The following is a 25,582-nucleotide window of genomic DNA, read 5'->3' as shown; positions in this document are numbered from 1 at the left end:
GCCAATATGGCATTCAGAGTATCAATTTCAAGAACTCCCTTCCTCTGAGGCGTCCCACTATTCACGGAATTCTTCTCAGAAGCGTACATGAATTGGTTATTTGCAACCATGTCAATAAGTTCTTGAGCCTCTTCAGGCGTTTTCTTTAGGTGAATAGATCCACCTGCAGAATGGTCCAATGACATCTTGGAAAATTCAGATAGACCATAATAGAATATATCTAATATGGTCCATTCTGAAAACATGTCAGAAGGACACTTTTTGGTCATCTGCTTGTATCTTTCCCAAGCTTCATAGAGGGATTCACCATCTTTTTGCTTGAAGGTCTAAACATCCACTCTAAGCTTGCTCAGCTTTTGAGGAGGAAAGAATTTATCCAAGAAGGCCGTGACCAGCTTATCCCAGGAGTCCAGGCTATCTTTAGGTTGTGAGTCCAACCATGTTCTAGCTCTGTCTCTTACAGCAAAAGGGAAAAGCATGAGCCTGTAGACTTCAGGATCTACTCCATTTGTCTTAACAGTCTCACAAATCTACAAGAACTCGGTTAAAAACTGGTAAGGATCTTCAGATGGAAGTCCATAAAACTTGCAGTTCTGTTGCATTAAAGCAACTAGTTGAGGCTTAAGCTCAAAATTGTTGGCTCCAATGGCAGGAATGGAGATGCTTCTTCCATCAAATTTGGACGTTGGTTTTGTGAAGTCACCAAGCATTCTCCTTGCATTATTGTTGTTGGGTTTGGCTGCCATCTCCTTCTCTTGTTCAAAAATTTCAGAAAGGTTGCCTCTGGATTGTTGTAGTTTTGCTTCTCTTAGTTTCCTCTTCAGAGTCCTTTCAGGTTCTGGATCAGCTTCAACAAGAGTGTCTTTTTTCCTTGTTCCTGCTCATATAGGGAAGAAGAGAACAAGAAAAGAAAGAGGAATCCTCTATGTCAAAGTATAGAGATTCCATTATGTTAGTAGAAGAAAAAAAAGGGCAGAGTAGTGAAGAAGAATGGGTAAGGATAGAGGTGGTGATCTGAGATGAAGAGAGATGAAGAGAAGTGTTAGTGAATAAATAAATAAATAGACAGAAGGAGAGATAGAGAATTTCGAAAATAATTTTGAAAAAGTGGTTAGTGTTTTTCGAAAATTAAAGATAAGATATGATTAAAATTAAAATTTAAACTATTAAAAAGAATTTTTTGAAAAAGAGGGAGGTATTTTCGAAAATTAGAGGGGGAAAAGTAGTTAGGTGGTTTTGAAAAAGATAAGAAACAAATAAAAAGTCAAATAGTTAGTTGAAAAAGATATTAAAATCAAATTTGAAAAGATAAGAAGATAAGAAGTTAGATAAGATATTTTGAGATCAAATTTTTGAAAAAGATAAAATTTTGAAAAAGATATGATAAAAAGATAAGATATAAAAGATATGATAAGATATGTTTGAAAAAGATTTAATTTTTAAAATTAAAATTAATTACTTTACTAACAAGAAACTACAAGATAAGATTCTAGAATTTAAAGATTGAACCTTTCTTAACAAGAAAGTAACAAACTTCAAATTTTTGAATCAATCACATTAATTGTTAGTGTAATTTCAAAATTTTTGAAATAAAGATAAGGAAGAGATTTTGAAAATATTTTGAAAAAGATTTTTAAAATTTTTGAAAAAAAGAAAAATATGAAAAAGATATGATTTTTGAAAAAAAGATTTTTGAAAAGATAAGATTTTTAAAATTGAAAATTTGACTTGACTTACAAGAAATAACTAATTTTAAATTTTTTTTTTTTACTAAGTCAACTCAAATTTTCGAAATTTTGGAGAGAAAAAAGGAAAATATATATTTTTTGATTTTTGAATTTTTAATGATGAGAGAGAAAAATTAAAAACGTCATTTTTGTGTTTTTCTCTTTTCTTTATGGATCAAAACAAAGAATGCATGCAAGAACACTATGAATGTCAAGATGAACACCAAGAACACTATGAAGATCATGATGAACATCAAGAACATAATTTTGAAAGATTTTTGATGCAAAGAAAACATGCAAGACACCAAACTTAGAAATCTTTAATGCATGGACTCTAACAAACAAAAAATGCATATGAAAAACAACAAACAACACAAAACAAGAAAACATCAAGATCAAACAAGAAGACTTGTCAAGAACAACTTGAAGATTATGAAGAACACCATGAATGCATGAATTTTCAAAAAATGCAAGAAAAATTTTTTAAAGCATGCAATTGACACCAAACTTAAAAGTTGACTCAAGACTTGAACAAGAAACACAAAATATTTTTTATTTTTATGATTTTATGATTTTTTGTATTTTTATTATTTTTTTCGAAAATTATATTTTAAGAAAACGACAATAAAGAAAAATTTTTGAAAGATTTTTGAAAACTTTTTTGAAAAGAAAATAAAAAGAAAATTACCTGATCTGAGCAACAAGATGAACCGTCAGTTGTCCATACTCGAACAATCCCCGGCAACGGCGCCAAAAACTTGGTGGACGAAATTGTGATCATCAATGTTGTACTCTTTATTGTTGTATGGAATAATTATAATGGCTCTTTGCTATGTGTGGACACAACTCCGTTCAACTAACCAGCAAGTGTACTGGGTCGTCCAAGTAATAAACTGGTGGACGAAATTGTGATCCATATTCTTTTGTACTTGTATGAAATCATTATTATGGCACCGGTTGAATTCACAACTCTATTCAACTAACCAGCAAGTGTACTGGGTCGTCCAAGTAATAAACCTTACGTGAGTAAGGGTCGATCCCACAGAGATTGTTGGTATGAAGCAAGCTATGGTCACCTTGTAAATCTCAGTTAGGCAGATTAAATTGGTTTGTGGTTTCGAAAATTAATAATAAGAAGAAATAATAAAAGGGATAGAATACTTATGCAGATTCATTGGTGGGAATTTCAGATAAGCGAATGGAGATACTGTATGGCTCAAGAACGCCTACTTTCCTACTGCTTCAACTCAATCCTTCTTACTCCTTTCCATGGCAAGCTGTGTATAGGGGTTCACCATTCGACGATGGCTACTTTGTATCCTCTCTGGAAAATGGTCCTCTGCGCTGTCACTCGCATGGCTAATCGTCTGGAGGCATCACACTGGCCGAAGGCTACATCCCATCCTCGCAGTGAAAACTACGCTCACGCGCTCTGTCACAGCACGGCTAATCACTGGTTGGTTCCCACTCCTACTGGAATAGAATCCCTTGATTCTTTTGCGTCTGTCACTAACGCCCAGAACTTGCGAGTCTGAAGCACGTCACAGTCATTCATTACCGGAATCCTACTCGGAATACCACAGACAAGGTTAGACTTTCCGGATTCCCAGGATCCTACTCGGAATACCACAAACAAGGTGAGACTTTCTGGATCCTCATGAATGCCGCTATCTATCTAGCTTATACCACGAAGATTCTGTTGGGGAATCTAAGAGATACACATTCAAGCTCGGTTACAGGTAGAACGAAGGTGGTTGTCAATCACGTGCGTTCATAGGTGAGAATGATGATGAGCGTCACATAATCATCACATTCATCATGTTCTTGGGTGTGAATGAATATCGTGGAATAAGAATAAGAGAGAATTGAATAAAAAGTAATAGTAATTGTATTGAAACTTGAGGTACAGCAGAGCTCCACACCCTTAATCTATGGTGTGCAGAAACTCCACCGTTGAAAATACATAAGTATAAGGTTCAGGCATGGCCGAATGGCCAGCCCCCTGAGTGATCAAGAGACCGAATAATCAAAGGCTAAACAGTCAAGAGATTAAACTGTCAAAAGATGTCTAATACAATAGTAACTTATCCTATTTATACTAGACTAGCTACTAGGGTTTACATGAGTAAGTAATTGATGCATAAATCCACTTTCGGGGCCCACTTGGTGTATGCTTGGGCTGAGCTTGATCTATCCACGAGCTGAGGCTTTTCTTAGAGTTGAACTCCGAGTTATGACGTGTTTTGGGCGTTCAACTCCGGATCATGACGTTTTTCTGGCGTTTAACTCTAGACAGCAGCATGTACTTGGCGTTCAACGCCAAGTTACGTCGTCAATTTCCGAACAAAGTATAGACTATTATATATGGATGGAAAGCTCTGGATGTCTACTTTCCAACGCCGTTGAGAGCGCGCCAATTGGAGTTCTGTAGCTCCAGAAAATCAATTTCGAGTGCAGGGAGGTCAGATTCCAACAGCATCAGCAGTCCTTTTGTTAGCCTTTTTCAGAGTTTTGCTCAAGTCCCTCAATTTCAGCCAGAAATTACCTGAAATCACAGAAAAACACACAAACTCATAGTATAGTCCAGAAATATGAATTTAACATAAAAACTAATGAAAACATCCCTAAAAGTAGCTTAAACTTACTAAAAACTACCTAAAAACAATGCCAAAAAGCGTATAAATTATCCGCTCATCATAAACCTTACGTGAGTAAGGGTCGATTCCACAGAGATTGTTGGTATGAAGCACGCTATGGTCATCTTGTAAATCTCAGTCAGGCGGATAGTAATTGATTATGGATTTTCGAAAATTAATAAATAATAAACATAAAATAAAGATAAAGTTACTCATGTAATCCAATGATGGGGATTTCAGATAGGCGTATGGAGATGCTATGCTCCTCCTGAATCTCTGCTTTCCTACTGCTTTCCTCCTGAATCACTGTTGTCAATGGCTACATCCCATCCTCTCAGTGAAAAAGGTCCAAATGCTCTGTCACAGCACGGCTAATCATCTGTCGGTTCTCAATCAAGTTGGAGTAGAATCCCATGATTCTTTTGCGTCTGTCACTAACGCCCAGCCTTCAAGAGTTTGAAGCTCGTCACAGTCATTCAATTCCGGAATCCTCCTCGGAATACCACAGACAAGGTTAGACCTTTCGGATTCCCATGAATGCCGCCATCAATTCTAGCTTATACCACGAAGATTCTGTTTAAGGAATCCAAGAGATATGCGCCCGGTCTAGGGTAGAACGGAAGTGGTTGTCAATCACGCGCATTCATAGGTGAGAATGATGATGAGTGTCACGGATCATCACATTCATCAAGTTGAAGTGCAACGAATATCTTAGAATAGGAATAATTCGAATTGGATAGAAAATAATAGTAATTGCATTGAAACTTGAGGTACAGTAGAGCTCCACACCCTTAATCTATGGTGTGTAGAAACTCCACCGTTGAAAATACATAAGTGAAAGGTTCAGGCAAGGCCGAATGGCCAGCCCCTCAAAACGTGATCAATAGTCTCCTCAGATGAAGAATAAAATAAAACTGAGACCAAAGATGTCTAATACAATAGTAAATTATCCTATTTATACTAGACTAGCTACTAGGGTTTACATGAGTAAGTAATTGATGCATAAATCCACTTCCGGGGCCCACTTGGTGTGTGTTTGGGCTGAGCTTGACCTATCCACGAGCTGAGGCTTCTTTTGGCGCTGAACGCCAAGTTGTAACGTGTTTTGGGCGTTCAACTCCGGGTCGTGACGTGTTTCTGGCGTTTTACTCCAGACATTAACATGGAACTGGGGTTGAGCGCCAGTTTATGTCGTCAATTCCCGAATAAAATATAGACTATTATATATTGCTGGAAAGCTCTAGATGTCTACTTTTCAACGCCATTGAGAGCGCATCATTTGAAGTTCTGTAGCTCCAGAAAATCTATTTCGAGTGCAGGGAGGTCAGATTCCAACAGCATCAGCAGTCCTTTGTCAGCCTCCTATCAGAGTTTTGCTCAAGTCCCTCAATTTCAGCCAGAAATTACCTGAAATCACAGAAAAACACACAAACTCATAGTAAAGTCTAGAAATGTTAATTTAACATAAAAACTAATGAAAACATTCCTAAAAGTAGCTTGAACTTACTAAAAACTACCTAAAAACAATGCCAAAAAGCGTATAAATTATCCGCTCATCACTACCCCACTTCTTTTCTCTCTTTTTCACACTTCTTTATACACTCTTCCCTATAAACCTAGCCCAATCACATCCATATCACTTCCTCAAAACCATCATAACTCTCACCAACCTCCCACCCAATTAAAAATCAAATTCCTCACCCATTTATCCCATCCGTGACCGAACCTACCCTAGCCCATTCCTATAAATACCCCTCATTTTAAGCCTTCATACACATACCATTCTTACCCTCACAAGCCCCCTTGGCCAAAATCACTCTCTCCCTCTATCTTCTTTTATTTTCTTCTTCTTTTACTCCATTCTTCTCTTTTCTTTATTTTTGCTTGAGGACGAGCAAAGCTTTTAAGTTTGGTATGGAAAAAGCATTGCTTTTTGCTTTCCATACCACTTATGGCACCCAAGCTTGGAGAATCCTCTAGAAAGGGAAAAGGAAAGGCCATAGCCGCCACCTCCGAATCTTAGAAGATAGAGAGATTCATCACCAATGCCCACCAAGACCACTTCTATGAAGTAGTGGCAAAGAAGAAGGTGATCCCTGAGGTCCCTTTCAGGCTTAAGAAGAATGAGTATCCGAAAATCAGAAGAGAGATCCGGAGAAGAGGTTGGAAGTCCTAACCAATTTCATCCAAGAGGTTGGGATCTTAATGGTGCAAGAGTTCTATACTAATGCATGGGTTACAAAAAACTATGACATTAGTGTGAACCCAAATCCTAAGAATTGGAGCACCATGGTCCGAGGGAGAATCCTAGAAAGTGTGAGGTTGGCGTTCAACTTGCCTTAGATGCAAGGAGATCCACATCCTTACACTAGAAGAGTCAGCTTTGATCAAAGATTGGATCAAGTGCTCTCAGACATCTGTGTGGAAGGAGCACAGTGAAAAAGGGATTCCCAAGGCAAGCCTACTCAACTAAGAAGGCTTGACCTCAAGCCTGTAGCTAAAAGATGGTTGGAATTCATCCAACGCTCTATCATTCCTACTAGAAATTGGTCAAAAGTGACCATTGACAGAGCTATCATGATTCATTGCATCATGATTGGGAATGAGGTGGAAGTACATGAGGTGATACCTCAAGAACTGTATAAGATAGCTGAGAAGCCTTCCACCAAAGCAAGGTTGGCTTTCCCTTACCTCATATGTCACCTATGCAATTCAGTTGGAATTGTCATAGAAGGAGACATTTCCATTGATGAGGACGAGCCCATCACTAAGAAGAGGATGGAGCAAACCAGAGAGCATGCTGATGAGCGAATAATTTATACGCTTTTTGGCATTGTTTTTAGATAGTTTTTGGTATAATCTAGCTATTTTTAGGGATGTTTTCATTAGTTTTTATGATAAATTCACATTTCTGGACTTTACTATGAGTTTGTGTGTTTTTCTGTGATTTCAGGTAATTTCTGGCTAAAATTGAGGGACCTGAGCAAAACTCTGATAGAAGGCTAACAAAGGACTGTTGATGCTGTTGCATTCTAACCTCCCTGCACTCGAAATAGATTTTCTAGAGCTACAGAACTCCAAATGGCGAGCTCTCAATGACGTTGGAAAGTAGACATCCAGAGATTTGCAGCAATATATAATAGTCTATACTTTATTCGTGATTAGACAATGTAAACTGGCACTCAACGCCAGTTCCATGCTGCATTATGAAGTCAAACGCCAGAAACACGTCACGAACCAGAGTTGAACACCAAAAACATGTTACAACTTGGCGTTCAACTCCAAAAGAAGCCTCTCCACGTGTAAAGCTCAAGCTCAGCCCAAGCAAACACCAAGTGGGCCCCGGAAGTGGATTTCTACATGAATTACTTACTTCTGTAAACCTAGTAGCTAGTCTAGTATAAATAGGACATTTTATTATTGTATTAGACATCCTGGATTGTATTTTTGATCCTGTGATCACGTTTTGGGAGCTGGCCATTCGGCCATGCCTGAACCTTCATCACTTATGTATTTTCAACGGTGGAGTTTCTACACACCATAGATTAAGGGTGTGGAGCTCTACTATACCTCGAGTTTTAATGCAATTACTACTATCTTTTATTCAAAGTCAATCTTATTTCTGTTCTAAGATATTACTCGTACTTCAACCTGATGGATGTGATGATCCGTGACACTCATCATCATCCGTCCCTATGAACGCGTGCCTGACAACCACCTCTGTTCTACAAGCGAAAGCTAGAGTGTGTATCTCTTGGATTCCTGATGCACGACGCATGGTTGCCCTCGCCTAACAACCGAGCCTTCCATTTTGTGAGATCAGAGTCTTCGTGGTATAAGCTAGAATTGATGGCAGCATTCATGAGAATCCGGAAAGTCTAAACCTTGTCTGTGGTATTCTGAGTAGGATTCCAGGATTGAATCACTATGACGAGCTTCAAACTCGCGATTGTTGAGCGTGATGACAAACGCAAAAGAATCAAGGGATTCTATTCCGACATGATCCAGAACCGAGAAATGATTAGCCGTGCCATGACAAAGCATTTGGACCTTTTTCACTGAGAGGATGAGATGTAGCCATTAACAACAGTGATGCCCTACATACAGCTTGCCATGGAAAGGAGTAAGAAGGATTGGATGAAGGCAGTAGGAAAGCAGAGATTCAGAAGGAGCACAGCATCCTCATACGCCTATCTGAAATTTCTATCGATGATCTACATAAGTATTTCTATCTTTATTTTCTGTTTATTTATTATTATTATTCAAAAACTCCATAATCATTTGTTATCCGCCTGACTGAGATTTAAAGATGACCATAGCTTGCTTCATACCAACAATCTCCGTGGGATCGACCCTTACTCACGTAAGGTATTACTTGCACGACCCAGTGCACTTGCTGGTTAGTTGTGCGGAGTTGTGAAGAAAGTGCTGAGTGATAAACACGCATACCAAGTTGAATGGCATTATTAGAGATCACAATTTCGTGCACCATGTTTTTGGCACCGTTGCCGGGGATTGTTTGAGTTTGGACAACTGACGGTTCATCTTGTTGCTCAGATTAGGTAATTTTCTTTTTGTTTTATTTTCGAGAAAATTTTTCAAAAATCTTTCAAAAATTTATCACCTATCTTCGAAAATTTTCATAGTTTTCAAGAATGAATTCTAGAGTTTCATATAACATGTTTTAGCTTGGCTGGCTATTAAGCCATGTCTAATTCATAGGATTTTAATTGAGGACTTTGGATTCATTACTTTCTTTTTCCTATATGTTTTTCGAAAAAAATATAAAAAAAATCCAAAAAAAATTAATAAAATCATAAAATCAAAAATTTTGTGTTTCTTGTTTGAGTCTTGAGCCAACTTTTAAGTTCGGTGTCAATTGAATTTTTCTAAAAATTTATGCATTTTTCGAAAATCCATGCATGTGTTCTTCATGATCTTCAAGTTGTTCTTGGTAAGTCTTCTTGTTTGATCTTGATGTTTTCTTGTTTTGTATCTTTTGATGTTTTTCATGTGCATTTTTTGCATTCATAGTGTCTAAACATGAAAGATTTCTAAGTTTGGTGTCTTGCATGTTTTCTTTGCATCAAAAATTTTTCAAAAATATGTTCTTGATGTTCATCATGATCTTCAAAGTGTTCTTGGTGTTCATCTTGACATTCATAGTGTTCTTGCATGCATCATTGGTTTTGATCCAAAATTTTCATGTTTTGGGTCATATTTGTGTTTTCTCTCTCATCATTAAAAATTCAAAAATTAAAAATAAAAAATATCTTTTCCTTTTTTCTCTCAAAATTTTGAAAATTTAAGTTGACTTAGTCAAAAAAATTTAAAACTTAGCTATTTCTCATAAGTCAAGTCAAATTTTCAAATTTAAAAATCTTATCTTTTCAAAACTTTTTCAAAAGTCAAATCTTTTTCATTTTTTTATTTTCGAAATTTTGAAAATTTATTTTCAAAATCTTTTTCTTATCTTTATTTCAAAATTTCAAAAACTTTACTAACAATTAATGTGATCGATTCAAAAATTTGAAGTTTGTTACTTTCTTGTTAAGAAAGGTTCAATCTTTAAATTCTAGAATCATATCTTTTAGTTTCTTGTTAGTCAAGTAATTAATTTTAATTTTAAAATTTAAATCTTTTCCAACCATATCTTTTTAATCATATCTTTTTCAAAATTTTATCTTTTTCAAAAATTTGATTGCAAAATATCTTCTTATCTTCATATCTTTTCAAATTTGATTTTCAAATCTTTTTCAAACTAACCAATTAACTATTGTTTATTTTTTATCTTTTTCAAAACCACCTAACAAGTTTTCCCTCTCTCTAGTTTTCGAAAATACTTCCCTCTTTTTCAAAGATTCTTTTTAATTAATTAATTGTTTTAAATTTTAATTTTAATTTTATTTCTTATCTTAATTTTCGAAAACCATTAACTCCTTTTCAAAATTATTTTCGAAAACTTCTGTCTCTCATCTTATTCTATTTATTTATTCATTTAGTAACACTTCTCTTCATCTCCAATCTCTGCCCCTATACTCACCCTTGTGTTTGGATTATTCATTCTTCTTCACTCTTATTCCCTTTCTTCTTCTACTAACATAAAGGAATCTCTATACTGTGACATAGAGGATTCCTCTTCTTTTTCTGTTCTCTTCTTTCTCATATGAGCAGGAATAAGGAAAAAGGCATTCTTGTTGAAGCTGATCCTGAACCTGAAAGGACTCTGAAGAGGAAACTAAGAGAAACTAAATTACAACAATCCAGAGACAACTTTACTGAAATTTTTGAACAAGAAAAGGAGATGGCAGCCGAACCCAACAACAATAATGCAAGGAGGATGCTTGGTGATTACACTCCACCTACTTCCAAGTTTGATAGAAAGAAGCATCTCAATCCCTGCCATTGGAGCAAACAATTTTGGGCTGAAACCTCAATTAGTTGTTCTAATGCAACAAAACTGCAAGTTTCATGGACTTCCATCAGAAGATCCCTACCAGTTTTTAACTGAGTTCTTGCAGATCTGTGAGACTGTTAAGACTAATGGAGTAGATCCTGAAGTCTACAGGCTCAAGCTTTTCCCTTTTGCTGTAAGAGACAGAGCTAGAACATGGTTGGACTCACAACCTAAGGATAGCCTGGACTCTTGGGATAAGCTGGTCACGGCCTTTGGTGGACAAAATTGTGATTCATACTTAAATTGTTTTTCGAAATTGATTCCCCAGTAATGCCCCAAAAACTTGGTGCTCAATACCATGGTCTAAACATAATTTCACAACTTCGCTCAACTAACCAGCAAGTGTACTGGGTCGTCCAAGTAATAAACCTTACGTAAGTAAGGGTCGATCCCACAGAGATTGTTGGTATGAAGCAAGCTATGGTCATCTTGTAAATCTCAGTCAGGCGGATAACAAATGGATATGGAGTTTTCAAATAATAATAATACATAAACTAAAAATAAAGATAGAAATACTTATGTAGATCATCGATGGGAATTTCAGATAGGCGTATGAAGATGATGTGCTCCTTCTGAATCTCTGCTTTCCTACTGCCTTCATCCAATCCTTCTTACTCCTTTCCATGGCAAGCTGTATGTAGGGCATCACTATTGTCAATGGCTACATCCCATCCTCTCAGTGAAAAAGGTCCAAATGCTCTGTCACGGCACGGCTAATCATCTGTCGGTTCTCGATCATGTTGGAATAGAATCCCTTGATTCTTTTGCATTTGTCATCACGCCCAACAATCGCGAGTTTGAAGCTCGTCACAGTCATTCAATCCCAGAATCCTACTCGGAATACCACAGACAAGGTTTAGACTTTTCGGATTCTCATGAATGCCGCCATCAATTCTAGCTTATACCATGAAGACTCTGATCTCATGGAATGGAAGGCTCGGTTGTCAGGCGAGGGCAACCATGCGTCGTCCATCAAGAATCCAATAGATACACACTCTAGCTTTCGCTTGTAGAACGGAAGTGGTTGTCAGGCACGCGTTCATAAGGATGGATGATGATGAGTGTCACGGATCATCATATCCATCAGGTTGAAGTACAAATGGTATCTTAGAACAGGAATAAATCGAATTGAATAGAAAATAGTAGTAATTGCATTAAAACTTGAGGTACAGCAGAGCTCCACACCCTTAATCTATGGTGTGTAGAAACTCCACCGTTGAAAATACATAAGTGAAGGTCCAGGCATGGCCAAATGGCCAGCCCCCAAAATGTGATATGAATTTGAAAATAGGGAGAGGGACCTATGGTCAAAAGACACCGAATACAATAGTAAAATGTCCTATTTATACTAGACTAGCTACTAGGGTTTACAGAAGTAAGTAGTTGATGCAGAAATCCACTTCTGGGACCCACTTGGTGTGTGCTTGGGCTGGGCTTGAGCTTTACACGTACAGAGGCTTCTTTTGGAGTTGAACACCAAGTTGTAACGTGTTTTTGGCGTTCAACTCTGGTTTGTGACGTGTTTCTGGCATTTGACTCCAGAATGCAACATGGAACTGGCGTTGAGCGCCAGTTTCCGTTATCTAATCCTGAATAAAGTATGGACTATTATATATTGTTGGAAAGCTATGGATGTCTACTTTCCAACACCATTGAAAGCGCGCCTTCGAAGTTCTGTAGCTCCAGAAAATCCATTTCGAGTGCAGGGAGGTCAAAATCCAACAACATCAGCAGTCCTTTGTCAGCCTTTTATCAGAGTTTTGCTCAGGTCCCTCAATTTCAGCCAGAAAATACCTGAAATCACAGAAAAACACACAAACTCATAGTAAAGTCCAAAAATGTGAATTTAGCATAAAAACTAATGAAAACATCCCTAAAAGTAACTATATCCTATTAAACTACCTAAAAACAATGCCAAAAAGCGTATAAATTATCCGCTCATCAGCCTTCCTGGTTAAATTCTTTCCTCCTCAAAAGCTGAGCAAGCTTAGAGTGGATATTCAATCCTTCAAGCAAAAAGATGGTGAGTCCCTCTATGAAGCTTGGGAAAGATACAAGCAGATGACCAAAAAGTGTCATTCTGACATGTTTTCAGAGTGGACTATGATAGATATATTCTATTATGGTCTGTCTGAGTTCTCTAAGATGTCACTGGACCATTCTGCAGGTGGATCCATTTACCTAAAGAAAATGCCTGTAGGAGCTCAAGAACTTATTGACATGGTTGCAAATAACCAGTTCATGTACACTTTTAAGAGAAATTCCATGAATAATGGGACGCCTCAGAGGAAAGGAGTTCTTGAAATTGATGCTCTGAATGCAATATTAGCTCAGAATAAAATGTTGACTCAGCAAGTCAACATGATTTCTCAAAGTCTGAATAGACGGCAAAATCCATCCAACAGCACTAAAGAGGCATCTTCTGGAGAAGACGCTTATGATCCTGAAAACCCTGCAATGGCATAGGTAAATTACATGGGGGAAGCCTTTGGCAACACCTATAAGCCCTCATGGAGAAATCATCCAAATTTATCATGGAAGGATCAACAAAAGCCTCCACAAGGCTTTAATAATGGTGGAAGAAACAGGTTTAGCAATAGCAAGCCCTTTCCATCATCTTCTCAGCAACAGACAGAGAATTCTGAGCGGAGCACCTCTAACTTAGCAAATATAGTCTCTGATCTGTCTAAGGCCACTTTAAGCTTCATGAGTGAAATAAGGTTCTCCATTAGAAATTTGGAGGCACAAGTAGGCCAGCTGAGTAAGAAAGTCACTAAAACTCCTCATAGTACTCTCCCAAGCAATACAGAAGAGAATCCAAAGAGAGAGTGCAAGGCCATTGATATAGTCAATATGGCCGAATGCAAGGAGAAAGGAGAGGATGTGAATCCCAATGAGAAAAACCTCAGGGGACGTCTCTCAAGCAAAAAGGAGTTTTTTATTGAGGATTTAAAGGAATCTGAAGGTCATATAGAGACCATAGAAATCCCATCAAACCTCCTTCTGCCATTCATGAGCTCTGAAAACTATTCTTCCTCTAAAGAGGATGAAGATGTAACTAGAGAGCAAGTTGCTCAATATCTAGGAGCTATCATGAAGATGAATGCCAAGTTGTTTGGTAATGAGACTTGGGAAGGTGAACCTCCCTTGCTCATTGGTAAACTAGATACATGGGTTCAGCAAACTTTACCTCAAAAGAAACAAGATCCTGGTAAATTATTAATACCCTATACCATAGGCACCATGACCTTTGAAAAGGCTCTGTGTGACCTAGGGTCAGGCATAAATCTAATGCCACTCTCGGTAATGGAGAAGCTGGGGATCATTGAGGTACAACCTGCCATATTCTCATTGCAAATGGCAGACAAGTCAGTAAGACAAGCTTATGGATTGGTAGAGGACATGTTGGTAAAGGTTGAAGGCCTTTACAACCCTGCTGATTTCATAATCTTAGACACTAGATAGGAGGAGGATGAATGCATCATCCTTGGAAGACCTTTCCTAGCCACAGCAGGAGCTGTGATAGATGTTAACAGAGGAGAATTAATCCTTCATTTGAATGGGGACTACCTTGTGTTTAAAACCCAATGGTATTCTTCTGTAACAATAGAGAGGAAGCATGAAAAGCTTCTCTCAGTACAGAGTCAAACAAAGCCCCCACAATCAAGCTCCAAGTTTGGTGTTGGGAGGCCACAGCCAAACTCTAAGTTTGGTGTTGAATCCCTACATCCAAACTCTAAGTTTGGTGTTGAGAGTCTACAACATTGACCTGATCACCTGTGTGGCTCCATGAGAGACCACCGTCAAGCTATTGACATTAAAGAAGCGCTTATTGGGAGGCAACCCAATTTTTATTTATCTAATTTTATTTTTCTTTTATTGTTCTTTAATGTTTTATTAGGCTCATGATCATGTGGAGTCACGAAAAAAATACTAAAATGAAAAATAGAATCAAAAACAGCAGAAGAAAAATCACACCCTGGATGAAGGACTTACTGGCGTTCAAACGCCAGTAAAGAGCATCTGGCTGGCGTTCAACGCTAGAACAGAGCATGGATCTGGCGTTGAACGCCAGAAACAAGCAGCATCCTGGTGTTTGAACGCCAAGAATATACCCTGAGGAGAGCTGGCACTGAACGCCAGAAACAAGCATGGAACTGGCGTTCAACACCAGAAACATGCTGCAATTGGGCGTTGAACGCCCAAAATAAGCATCACTTCGGCGTTTAAACGCCAGAATTGTATGCAAAGGCATTTTACATGCCTAATTGGTGCAAGGATGTAAATTCTTGACACCTCAGGATCTCTGGACCCTATATGATCATCCCAGGATCTGTGGACCCCACAGGATCCCCACCTACCTCAACTCAACTTCTCTCCTCTTCTTTACATTCATCTCCTCTTCCCCATAAACTCTCTTCCCCACAAACACTCTTCCCCAAAAATCCTTCACCAATCACCTCAATCTCTCTTTCCAATTACCCCCCTTCACCACTCACATCCATCTACTCTTTCCCATAAACCCCACCTACTTTCAAAATTCAAAATTTCTTTCCCACCCAAACCCACCCTAAATAGCCGAACCTACTCCCTCTCCCCTCACTATATAAACCCCTCCATCCTTCTTTATTTTTACACAACACAACCCCCTCTTCTACACCTTGGCCAAATACACCTCCCCCCCCCACTCTCCTCTATATTTTCTCTTCCTCTTCTTCTTTTCTTTCTTCTTTTGCTCGAGGGCGAGCAATATTCTATGTTTGGTGTGGTAAAAGCATAGCTTTTTGTTTTTCCATAACCACCTATGGCACTGGTGCACGAAATTGTGATCATCAATGGCGCCATCAACATGGTTCGCACAATTGTAATCTCAACTCTTTATCACAAGCAACTAACCAGCAAGTGCACTGGGTCGTCCAAGTAATAAACCTTACGCGAGTAAGGGTCGATCCCACGGAGATTGTTGGTATGAAGCAAGCTATGGTCATCTTGTAAATCTCAGTCAGGCAGATTTAAATGGTTATGGATGATTTATGAATAAAGCATAAAATAAAGATAGAGATACTTATGCAATTCATTGGTGAGAATTTCAGATAAGCGTATGGAGATGCTTTGTCCCTTTCGTCTCTCTGCTTTCCTACTATCTTCATCCAATCCTTCTTACTCCTTTCCATGGCAAGCTGTATGTTGGGCATCACCGTTGTCAATGGCTACAGTCCCGTCCTCTCAGTGAAAATGTTCAACGCGCTCTGTCACAGCACGGCTATTCAGCTGTCGGTTCTTGATCATGTCGGAATAGAATCCATTGATTCTTTTGCGTCTGTCACTAACGCCCCATAATCGCGAGTTTCAAGCTCGTCACAGTCATTCAATCTTTGAATCCTACTCAGAATACCATAGACAAGGTTTAGACCTTCCGGATTCTCTTGAATGCCACCATCAATTCTAGCTTATACCATGAAGATTCTGATTAAGAAATCCAAGAGATATCCACTCAATCTAAGGTAGAACGGAGGTGGTTGTCAGGCACACGTTCATAGGTGATAATGATGATGAGTGTCACGGATCATCACATTCATCAATTTGAGGAACAAGTGATATCTTAGAACAAGAATAAGCTGATTGAATAGAAGAACAGTAGTAATTGCATTAATACTCGAGGTACAGCAAAGCTCCACACATTAATCTATGGTGTGTAGAAACTCCACCGTTGAAAATACATAAGAAGATGGTCTAGGCATGGCCGAGAGGCCAGCCTCCCAAAGAGGGTTCAATCATAAAAACATGATCAAAAGATTCAAGTGATCAAAAGACCTCTAATACAATAGCAAAAGGTCCTATTTGTAGAGAACTAGTAGCTTAGGGTTTACAAAGATGAGTAAATGACATAAAAATCCACTTCCGGGCCAACTTGGTGTGTGCTTGGGCTGAGCATTGAAGCTTTCATGTGTAGACACTTTTCTTGGAGTTAAACGCCAGCTTTTGTGCCAGTTTGGGCGTTTAACTCCCATTCTTGTGCCAGTTCCGGCGTTAAACGCCGGGAATTCTGAAGCTGATTTGCAATGCCGGTTTGGGCCATCAAATCTTGGGCAAAGTATGGACTATTATACATTGCTGGAAAGCCCAGGATGTCTAATTTCCAACGCAATTGAGAGCGCGCCAATTGGGCTTCTGTAGCTCCAGAAAATCCTCTTCGAGTGCAGGGAGATCAGAATCCAACAGCATTTGCAGTCCTTCCCAGTCTCTGAATCAGATTTTTGCTCAGGTCCCTCAATTTCAGCCAGAAAATACCTGAAATCACAGAAAAACACACAAACTCATAGTAAAGTCCAAAAAAGTGAATTTTAACTAAAAACTAATAAAAATATAATAAAAACTAACTAAAACATACTAAAAACATACTAAAAACAATGCCAAAAAGCATATAAATTATCCGCTCATCACAACACCAAACTTAAATTGTTGCTTGTCCCCAAGCAACTGAAGATCAAATAAGATAAAAAGAAGAGGATATTCAATGAATTCCAAAAACATCTATGAAGATCAGTATTAATTAGATGAGCGGGGCTTTTAGCTTTTTGCCTCTGAACGGTTTTGGCATCTCACTTTATCCTTTGAAATTCAGAATGATGGGCTTCTATAGGAACTCAGAATCCAGATAGTGTTATTGATTCTCCTAGTTAAGTATGATGATTCTTGAACATAGCTACTTTATGAGTCTTGGCTGTGGCCCAAAGCACTCTGTCTTCCAGTATTACCACCGGATACATACATGCCACAGACACATAACTGGGTGAACCTTTTCAGATTGTGACTCAGCTTTGCTAGAGTCCCCAATTAGAGGTGTCCAGGGTTCTTAAGCACACTCTTTTTGCCTTGGATCACAACTTTATTTTTTTCTTTTTCCTTTCCCCTTTTTTCGTTTTTTTTCTTTTTTTTTTTGAATTCAATGCTTTTTCTTGCTTCAAGAATCATTTTTATGATTTTTCAGATCCTCAGTAACATGTCTCCTTTTTCATCATTCTTTCAAGAGCCCACATTCATGAACAACAAATTCAAAAGACATATGCACTGTTCAAGCATACATTCAGAAGTCAAAGTGTTGCCACCACATCAAAATAATTAATCTGTTATAAAATTCAAAATTCATGCAATTCTTCTCTTTTCCAATTAAGAGCATTTTTCATTTAAGAAAGGTGATGGATTTATAGGACATTCATAACTTTAAGGCATTGACACTAAGACACTAATGATCATAAGACACAAACATAGATAAACATAGGCATAAAAATTCGAAAAACAGGAAATTAAAGAACAAGGAGATTAAAGAACGGGTCCACCTTAGTGATGGCGGCTTGTTCTTCCTCTTGAAGATCTTATGGAGTGCTTGAGCTCCTCAATGTCTCTTCCTTACCTTTGTTGCTCCTCTCTCATGACTCTTTGATCTTCTCTAATTTCATAGAGGAGAATGGAATGTTCTTGGTGCTCCACCCTTAGTTGTCCCATGTTAGAACTCAATTCTCCTAGGGAGGTGTTGATTTGCTCCCAATAGTTTTATGGAGGAAAGTGCATCCCTTGAGGCATCTCAGGGATTTCATGGTGAGGAATTTCCTCATGCTCTTGATGAGGTTCTCTTATTTGCTCCACCCTTTTCTTGGTGATGGGCTTGAGGTCATGCCTTCTTAGTTGAACCGGCTTCCCTCTTGAATCTCTCTTCTATTGAGCGCCCTCTTCACAAATGTCTATGAGGACTTGGTCCAACCTTTGATCAAAGTTGACCCTTTTTAAGTTTGAAAGGGACCTCGGGGATCACCTTCTTCTTGGCCACAACTTCATAGAAGTGGTCTTGATGCACCCTTGAGATGAATCTCTCCATCTCCCATGATTCGGAGGTGGAAGCTTTTGCCTTCCCTTTCCTCTTTCTAGAGGTTTCTCTGGCCTTAGATGCCATAAATGGTTATGGAAAAACAAAAAAGCAATGCTTTTACCACACCAAACTTAGAAGGTTTGCTCGTCCTCGAGCAAAAGAAGAAAGAAGAGAGTAGAAGAAGAAGAAATAGAGGAGATGGAGGTGGCTTTGTGGTTCGGCCAAGGGGGAGAAGTAGTGTTTTGGTTGTGTGAAAATGAAGGAGTGAAGATGGGTTTATATAGGGGTGGAGAGAGGGGTAGGGTCCGGTCATGTGAGGGTGCGTTGGGAGGGAAAGTGGTTCGAATTTGAATGGTGAGGTAGGTGAGGTTTTATGAAGGATGGATGTGAGTGATGAGGAGAATAGTGGGATTTGATAGGTGAGGGGTTTTTTGGGGAGAGGTATTGAGGTGATTGGTGAGTGGGTGAAGAAGAGAGAGAGTGGTGGGGTAGGTGGGGATCCTGTGGGGTCCACAGATCCTGAGGTGTCAAGGAAAATTCATCCATGCACCAAGTGGCGAGCAAAAATGCTCTTTATGCCAATTCTGGTGTTAAACGCCGGGCTGGTGCCCATTTCTGGCGTTTAACGCCAGCTTCTTGCCCCTTCCTGGAGTTTAACGCCAGTCTGGTGCCCCTTTCTGGCGTTAAACGCCCAGAATGGTGCCATACTGGGCGTTAAATGCCCATTTGCTGCCCTTACTGGCGTTTAAATGCCAGCAGGATTTCCTCCAGGGTGTGCTGTTTTTCTTTCTGTTTTTCATTCTATTTTTGCTTTTTTTTCAATTGATTTTGTGACTTCCCATGATCATCAACTTGTAGAAAACATAAAATAACAAAGGAAAAATAGATAAATATAACATTGGGTTGCCTCCCAACAAGCGCTTCTTTAATGTCAGTAGCTTGACAGTGGGCTCTCATGGAGCCTCACAGATGTTCAGAGCAATGTTGGAACCTTCCAACACCAAACTTAGAGTTTGAATGTGGGGGTTCAATACCAAACTTAGAAGTTGGTTGTGGCCTCGCAACACCAAACTTAGAGTTTGACTGTGGGGGCTCTGTTTGACTCTGTTTTGAGAGAAGCTCTTCATGCTTCCTCTCCATGGTTACAGAGGGATATCCTTGAGCCTTAAACACAAGGGATTTTTCATTCACTTGAATGATCAATTCTCCTCTGTCAACATCAATCACAGCCTTTGATGTGGCTAGGAAGGGTCTGCCAAGGATGATGGATTCATCCATGCACTTCCCAGTCTCTAGGACTATGAAATCAGCAGGGATGTAATGGTCTTCAACTTTTACCAGAACATCCTCTACCAGTCCATAAGCTTATTTTCTTGAATTGTCTGCCATCTCTAGTGAGATTCTTGCAGCTTGTACCTCAAAGATCCCTAGCTTCTCCATTACAGAGAGAGGCATGAGGTTTATGCTTGACCCTAGGTCACATAGAGCCTTCTTGAAGGTCATGGTGCCTACTGTATAAGGTATTAAGAACTTCCCAGGGTCCTGTCTCTTTTGAGATAGTTTCTGCCTAGACCAGTCAGCCAGTTCTTTGGTGAGCAAAGGGGTTCATCCTCCCAAGTCTCATTACCAAATAACTTGTCATTTAGTTTCATGATTGCTCCAAGGTACTTAGCAACTTGCTCTTCAGTGAAATCTTCATCCTCTTCAGAGGAAGAATACTCATCAGAGCTCATGAATGGCAGAAGTAAATCCAATGGAATCTCTATGGTCTCAGTGTGAGCCTCAGATTCCCATGGTTCCTCATTAGGAAACTCATTGGAGGCCAGTGGACGTCCATTGAGGTCTTCCTCAGTAGCGCTCACTGCCTCTTTCTCCTCTCCAAGTTCGGCCATGTTGATGGCCTTACACTCTCCTTTTGGATTCTCTTCTGTATTGCTTGGAAGAGTACTAGGAGGGAGTTTAGTAACTTTCTTACTCAGCTGACCCACTTGTGCCTCCAAGTTTCTAATGGAGGACATTGTTTCAGTCATGAAACTTTGAGTGGTTTTGATTATATCAGAGACCATGGTTGCTAAGTCAGAGTGGCTCTGCTTAAAATCATTTGTCTGTTGCTGAGAAGATGATGGAAAAGGCTTGCCATTGCTAAACCTATTTCTTCTACCATTATTATTGTTGAAACCTTGTTGAGGTCTCTGTTGATCCTTCCATGAGAGATTTGGATGATTTCTCCATGAAGGATTATAGGTGTTTCCATAGGGTTCTCCCATGTAATTCACCTCTTCCATTGAAGGGTTCTCAGGATCATAAGCTTCTTCCTCAGATGAAGCGTCCTTAGTACTGCCTGGTGCAGCTTGCATTCCAAACAGACTTTGAGAAATCATATTGACTTGCTGAGTCAATATTTTGTTCTGAGCCAATATAGCATTCAGAGTATCAATCTCAAGAACTCCTTTCTTCTGATTCGTCCCATTGTTCACAGGATTCCTTTCAGAAGTGTACATGAATTGGTTATTTGTAACCATTTCAATGAGTTCTTGAGCTTCTGCAGGCATCTTCTTCAGATGAAGAGATCCTCCAATAGAGCTATCCAATGACATCTAGGACAGTTCAGACAGACCATCATAGAAGTTACCTATGATGCTCCATTCAGAAAGCATGTCAGAGGGACACTTTCTGATCAATTGTTTGTATCTTTCCCAAGCTCCATAGAGGGATTCACCTTCCTTCTGTCTGAAGGTTTGGACTTCCACTCTAAGCTTACTCAATTTTTAAGGTGGAAAGAACTTTGCCAAGAAGGCATTGACTAGCTTTTCCCAAGAGTTCAGGCTTTCTTTAGGTTGTGAGTCCAACCATATCCGAGCTCTGTCTCTTGCAGCAAAAGGGAATAGCATAAGTCTATAGACCTCAGGGTCAACCCCATTGGTCTTGACAGTGTCACAGATTTGCAAGAACTCAGCTAAAAACTGATGAGGATCTTCCAATGTAAGTCCATGGAACTTGCAATTCTGTTGCATTAGAGAAACTAATTTAGGCTTAAGCTCGAAGTTGTTTGCTCCAATGGCAGGCTTAGAGATGCTTCTCCCATAAAAGTTGGGAGTAGGTGCAGTTAAGTCACCCAGCACCTTCCTTGCATTGTTTGCATTGTTGTTGTTTTCGGCTGCCATGTCTTCTTCTTTGAAGATTTCTGTTAGGTCCTCTACAGAGAGTTGTGCTTTAACTTCTCTTAGCTTTCACTTCAAGGTCCTTTCAAGTTCAGGGTCAGCCTCAACAAGAATGCTTTTATCTTTGTTCCTGCTCATATGAAGGAGAAGAGAACAAGAAAATATGGAATCCTCTATGTCACAATATAGAGATTCCTTAAGGTGTCAAAGGAAAAGAAAAATAGAAGGAAGAGGTAGAAGAATTCGAACTTAGAAAGATAGAGTTCGAATTGTGCATGTTAGTCCATAAATAGAAGGATGTGAGAAGAGGGGAAGAAATTTTCGAAAATTAAAGTGAATTAATTAAAAGAAATTTTGAAAAATGGTAATTGATTTTCGAAAACCAAGAGTGGGAAAGAAATTAAGTGATTTTTGAAAAAGATTTTGAAATTAGAAAGCAAAAAGATATGATTGAAAACTATTTTGAAAAAGTTGTGATTAAGAAGATAGGAATTAAAAGTCATGGTTTTGAAAATATATGATTGAAAAACAATTTAAAAAAGATTTGATTTTTTTAAAATTAATGACTTGGCTAACAAGAAAAGATATGATTCAAACATTAAACCTTTCTCAACAGAAAAGGCAACATACTTGAAATGTTGAATCAAATCATTAATTGTTAGCAAGTATTTTTGAAAATGGAAAGAAATTGATTTTGAAAATATATGATTGAAAAGATATGATTTGAAAAAGATTTGATTTTGAAAAATTATGGAAACTTGAAAAAAATTTGCATTAAAAACAAAATCTTCCCTCTTGTGCCATCCTGGCGTTAAACGCCCAGAATGGTATCCATTCTGGCGTTTAACGCCCAAAATGCTACCCTTTTGGGCGTTAAACGCCCAGCCAGGTATCCTGGCTGGCGTTTAAACGCCAGTTTTCCTTCTTCACTGGGCGTTTTGAACGCCCAGCTTTTTCTGTGTAGTTCCTCTGCTGAATGTTCTGAATCTTCAATTCTCTATATTATTAACTTGAAAAGACACAAATTAAAACTTTTTTTGGATTTTTAATGATGAGGAAAAATCAAAATGCAACTAAAATCAAATGAACAATGCATGCAAGACACCAAACTTAGAAGTCTGTATACTACTGACACTAACAAATTGAGAATGCATATGAAAAACAACAAAACACACAAAACAAGAGAATTTAAAGATCATAGCAAGTAAATCATCAAGAACAATTTGAAGATCAATGAAGACACATGATAAATGCAAGAAGAACAGAAACATTCAATTGACACCAAACTTAAAATTAGACACTAGACTCAAACAAGAAATATTTTTGGTTTTTATGATTTTGTAAATTTTTTTTTGGAGAAGAAAATAAAGAGATTCAAAATTTTTAATAAGAATTCCAGGAATCATGCAATGTTAGTCTAAAGCATTAGCTTAAAGGAATTAGACATGGCTAGCCAAGCTTCAGCAGGACATTACATTCAAGAGCTAAATTGATGAAGATCAATCAGCTTTGATGATGATAAGAACATCACCTTGAAACACTAGAATTCATTCTTAAAAATTCTGAAAAATACCTAATCTAAGCAACAAGATGAACCGTCAGTTGTCCAAACTCAAACAATCCCGGCAACAGCACCAAAAACTTGGTGCACGAAATTGTGATCATCAATGGCGCCATCAACATGGTACGTACAATTGTAATCTCAACTCTTTATCACAACTTCACACAACTAACCAGCAAGTGCACTGGGTCGTCCAAGTAATAAACCTTACGCGAGTAAGGGTCGATCCCACAGAGATTTTTGGTATGAAGCAAGCTATGGTCATCTTGTAAATCTCAGTCATGCAGATTCAAATGGTTATGGATGATTTATGAATAAAGCATAAAATAAAGATAGAGATACTTACGCAATTCATTGGTGAGAATTTCAGATAAGCGTATGGAGATGCTTTGTCCCTTCCGTCTCTCTACTTTCCTACTATCTTCATCCAATCCTTCTTACTCCTTTCCATGGCAAGCTGTATGTTGGGAATCACCATTGTCAATGGCTACAATCCCGTCCTCTCAGTGAAAATGTTCAACGCGCTCTGTCACAGCACGGCTATTCAGCTGTCGGTTCTCGATCATGTCGGAATAGAATCAATTGATTCTTTTGCGTCTGTCACTAACGCCCCACAATCGCGAGTTTGAAGCTCGTTACAGTCATTCCGGATTCTCTTGAATGCCGCCATCAATTCTAGCTTATACCACGAAGATTCTGATTAGGAAATCCAAGAGATATCCACTCAATCTAAGGTAGAACGGAGGTGGTTGTCAGGCACACGTTCAAAGGTGAGAATGATGATGAGTGTCACGGATCATCACATTCATCAATTTGAGGAACAAGTGATATCTTAGAACAAGAATAAGCTGAATTGAATAGAAGAACAGTAGTAATTGCATTAATATTCGAGGTACAGCAGAGCTCTACACCTTAATCTATGGTGTGTAGAAACTCCACCGATGAAAATACATAAGAACATGGTATAGGCATGGCTGAAAGGCCAGCCTCCCAAAGAGGGTTCAATCATAAAAACATGATCAAAAGATTCAAGTGATCAAAAGACCTCTAATACAATAGCAAAAGGTCCTATTTGTAGAGAACTAGTAGCTTAGGGTTTACAAAGATGAGTAAATGACATAAAAATCCACTTCCGGGCCCACTTGGTGTGTGCTTGGGCTGAGCATTGAAGCTTTCATGTGTAGAGACTTTTCTTGGAGTTAAACGCCAGCTTTTGTGCCAGTTTGGGCGTTTAACTCCCATTCTTGTGCCAGTTCCGGCGTTAAACGCCGGGCAGTTTTGAGCTGATTTGAAACGCCTGTTTGGGCCATCAAATCTCGGGCAAAGTATGGACTATTATACGTTGCTGGAAAGCCCAGGATGTCTACTTTCCAACTCAGTTAAGAGCGCGCCAATTAGTCTTCTGTAGCTCTAGCAAATCCACTTCGAGTGCAGGGAGGTCAGAATCCAACAGCATCTGCAGTCCTTTCCAGTCTTTGAATCAGATTTTTGCTCAGGTCCCTCAATTTCAGCCAGAAAATACCTAAAATCACAGAAAAACACACAAACTCATAGTAAAGTCCAGAAAAGTGAATTTTAACTAAAAACTAATAAAAATATAATAAAAACTAACTAAAACATACTAAAAATATACTAAAAATAATGCCAAAAAGCATATAAATTATCTGCTCATTAGGCACCTAAGATCGGAGAAACCTCTAGAAAATAGAAAGGGAAGACAAAAGCTTCCACCTCTGAGTCATGGGAGATGGAGAGATTCATCTCCAAAGCCCATCAAGACCACTTCTATGATGTTGTGGCCAAGAAGAAGGTGATCCCTGAGGTCCCTTTCAAGCTTAAGAAAAATGCGTATCCAGAGATCCGACATGAGATCCAAAGAAGAGATTGGGAAGTTCTGACCAACCCCATTCAACAATTCAGAATCTTAATGGTTCAAGAGTTCTATGCCAATGCATGGATCACTAGGAACCATGACCAAAGTATAAACCTAAATCCAAAGAATTATCTTACAATGGTTCGGTGGAAATACTTAGATTTTTGTCCGGAAAATGTGAGGTTGGCGTTCAACTTACCTACAATGCAAGAAAATGCACGCCCTACACTAGTAGGGTTAACTTTAATCAAAGGTTGGACCAAGTCCTTATGGACATATGTATGGAAGGAGCTCAATGGA

The 25,582-nt window shown here is 38.7% G+C and overlaps 2 non-coding genes across 2 annotated transcripts; one reads left to right on the top strand and one right to left on the bottom strand.

Moving 5' to 3' along the window:
* Positions 1 to 243: 243 nt before the first annotated feature.
* On the top strand, positions 244 to 347 carry LOC112699771 (small nucleolar RNA R71). The gene has a single exon (XR_003152710.1). It is a non-coding gene; the product is annotated as a small nucleolar RNA R71 (small nucleolar RNA).
* A 12,456-nt stretch (positions 348 to 12,803) lies between these two features.
* Positions 12,804 to 12,907, bottom strand: LOC112700341 (small nucleolar RNA R71). The gene has a single exon (XR_003153249.1). It is a non-coding gene; the product is annotated as a small nucleolar RNA R71 (small nucleolar RNA).
* Between the last annotated feature and the right edge of the window lie 12,675 nt (positions 12,908 to 25,582).

Source organism: Arachis hypogaea, chromosome 6 (assembly GCF_003086295.3).
Source record: "Arachis hypogaea cultivar Tifrunner chromosome 6, arahy.Tifrunner.gnm2.J5K5, whole genome shotgun sequence".
In the NCBI taxonomy this organism is placed as follows: Eukaryota; Viridiplantae; Streptophyta; class Magnoliopsida; order Fabales; family Fabaceae; genus Arachis; species Arachis hypogaea.
The sequence above is the reverse complement of the archived record's forward strand: the minus strand, read 5'-3'. Positions and strand labels throughout refer to the sequence as shown.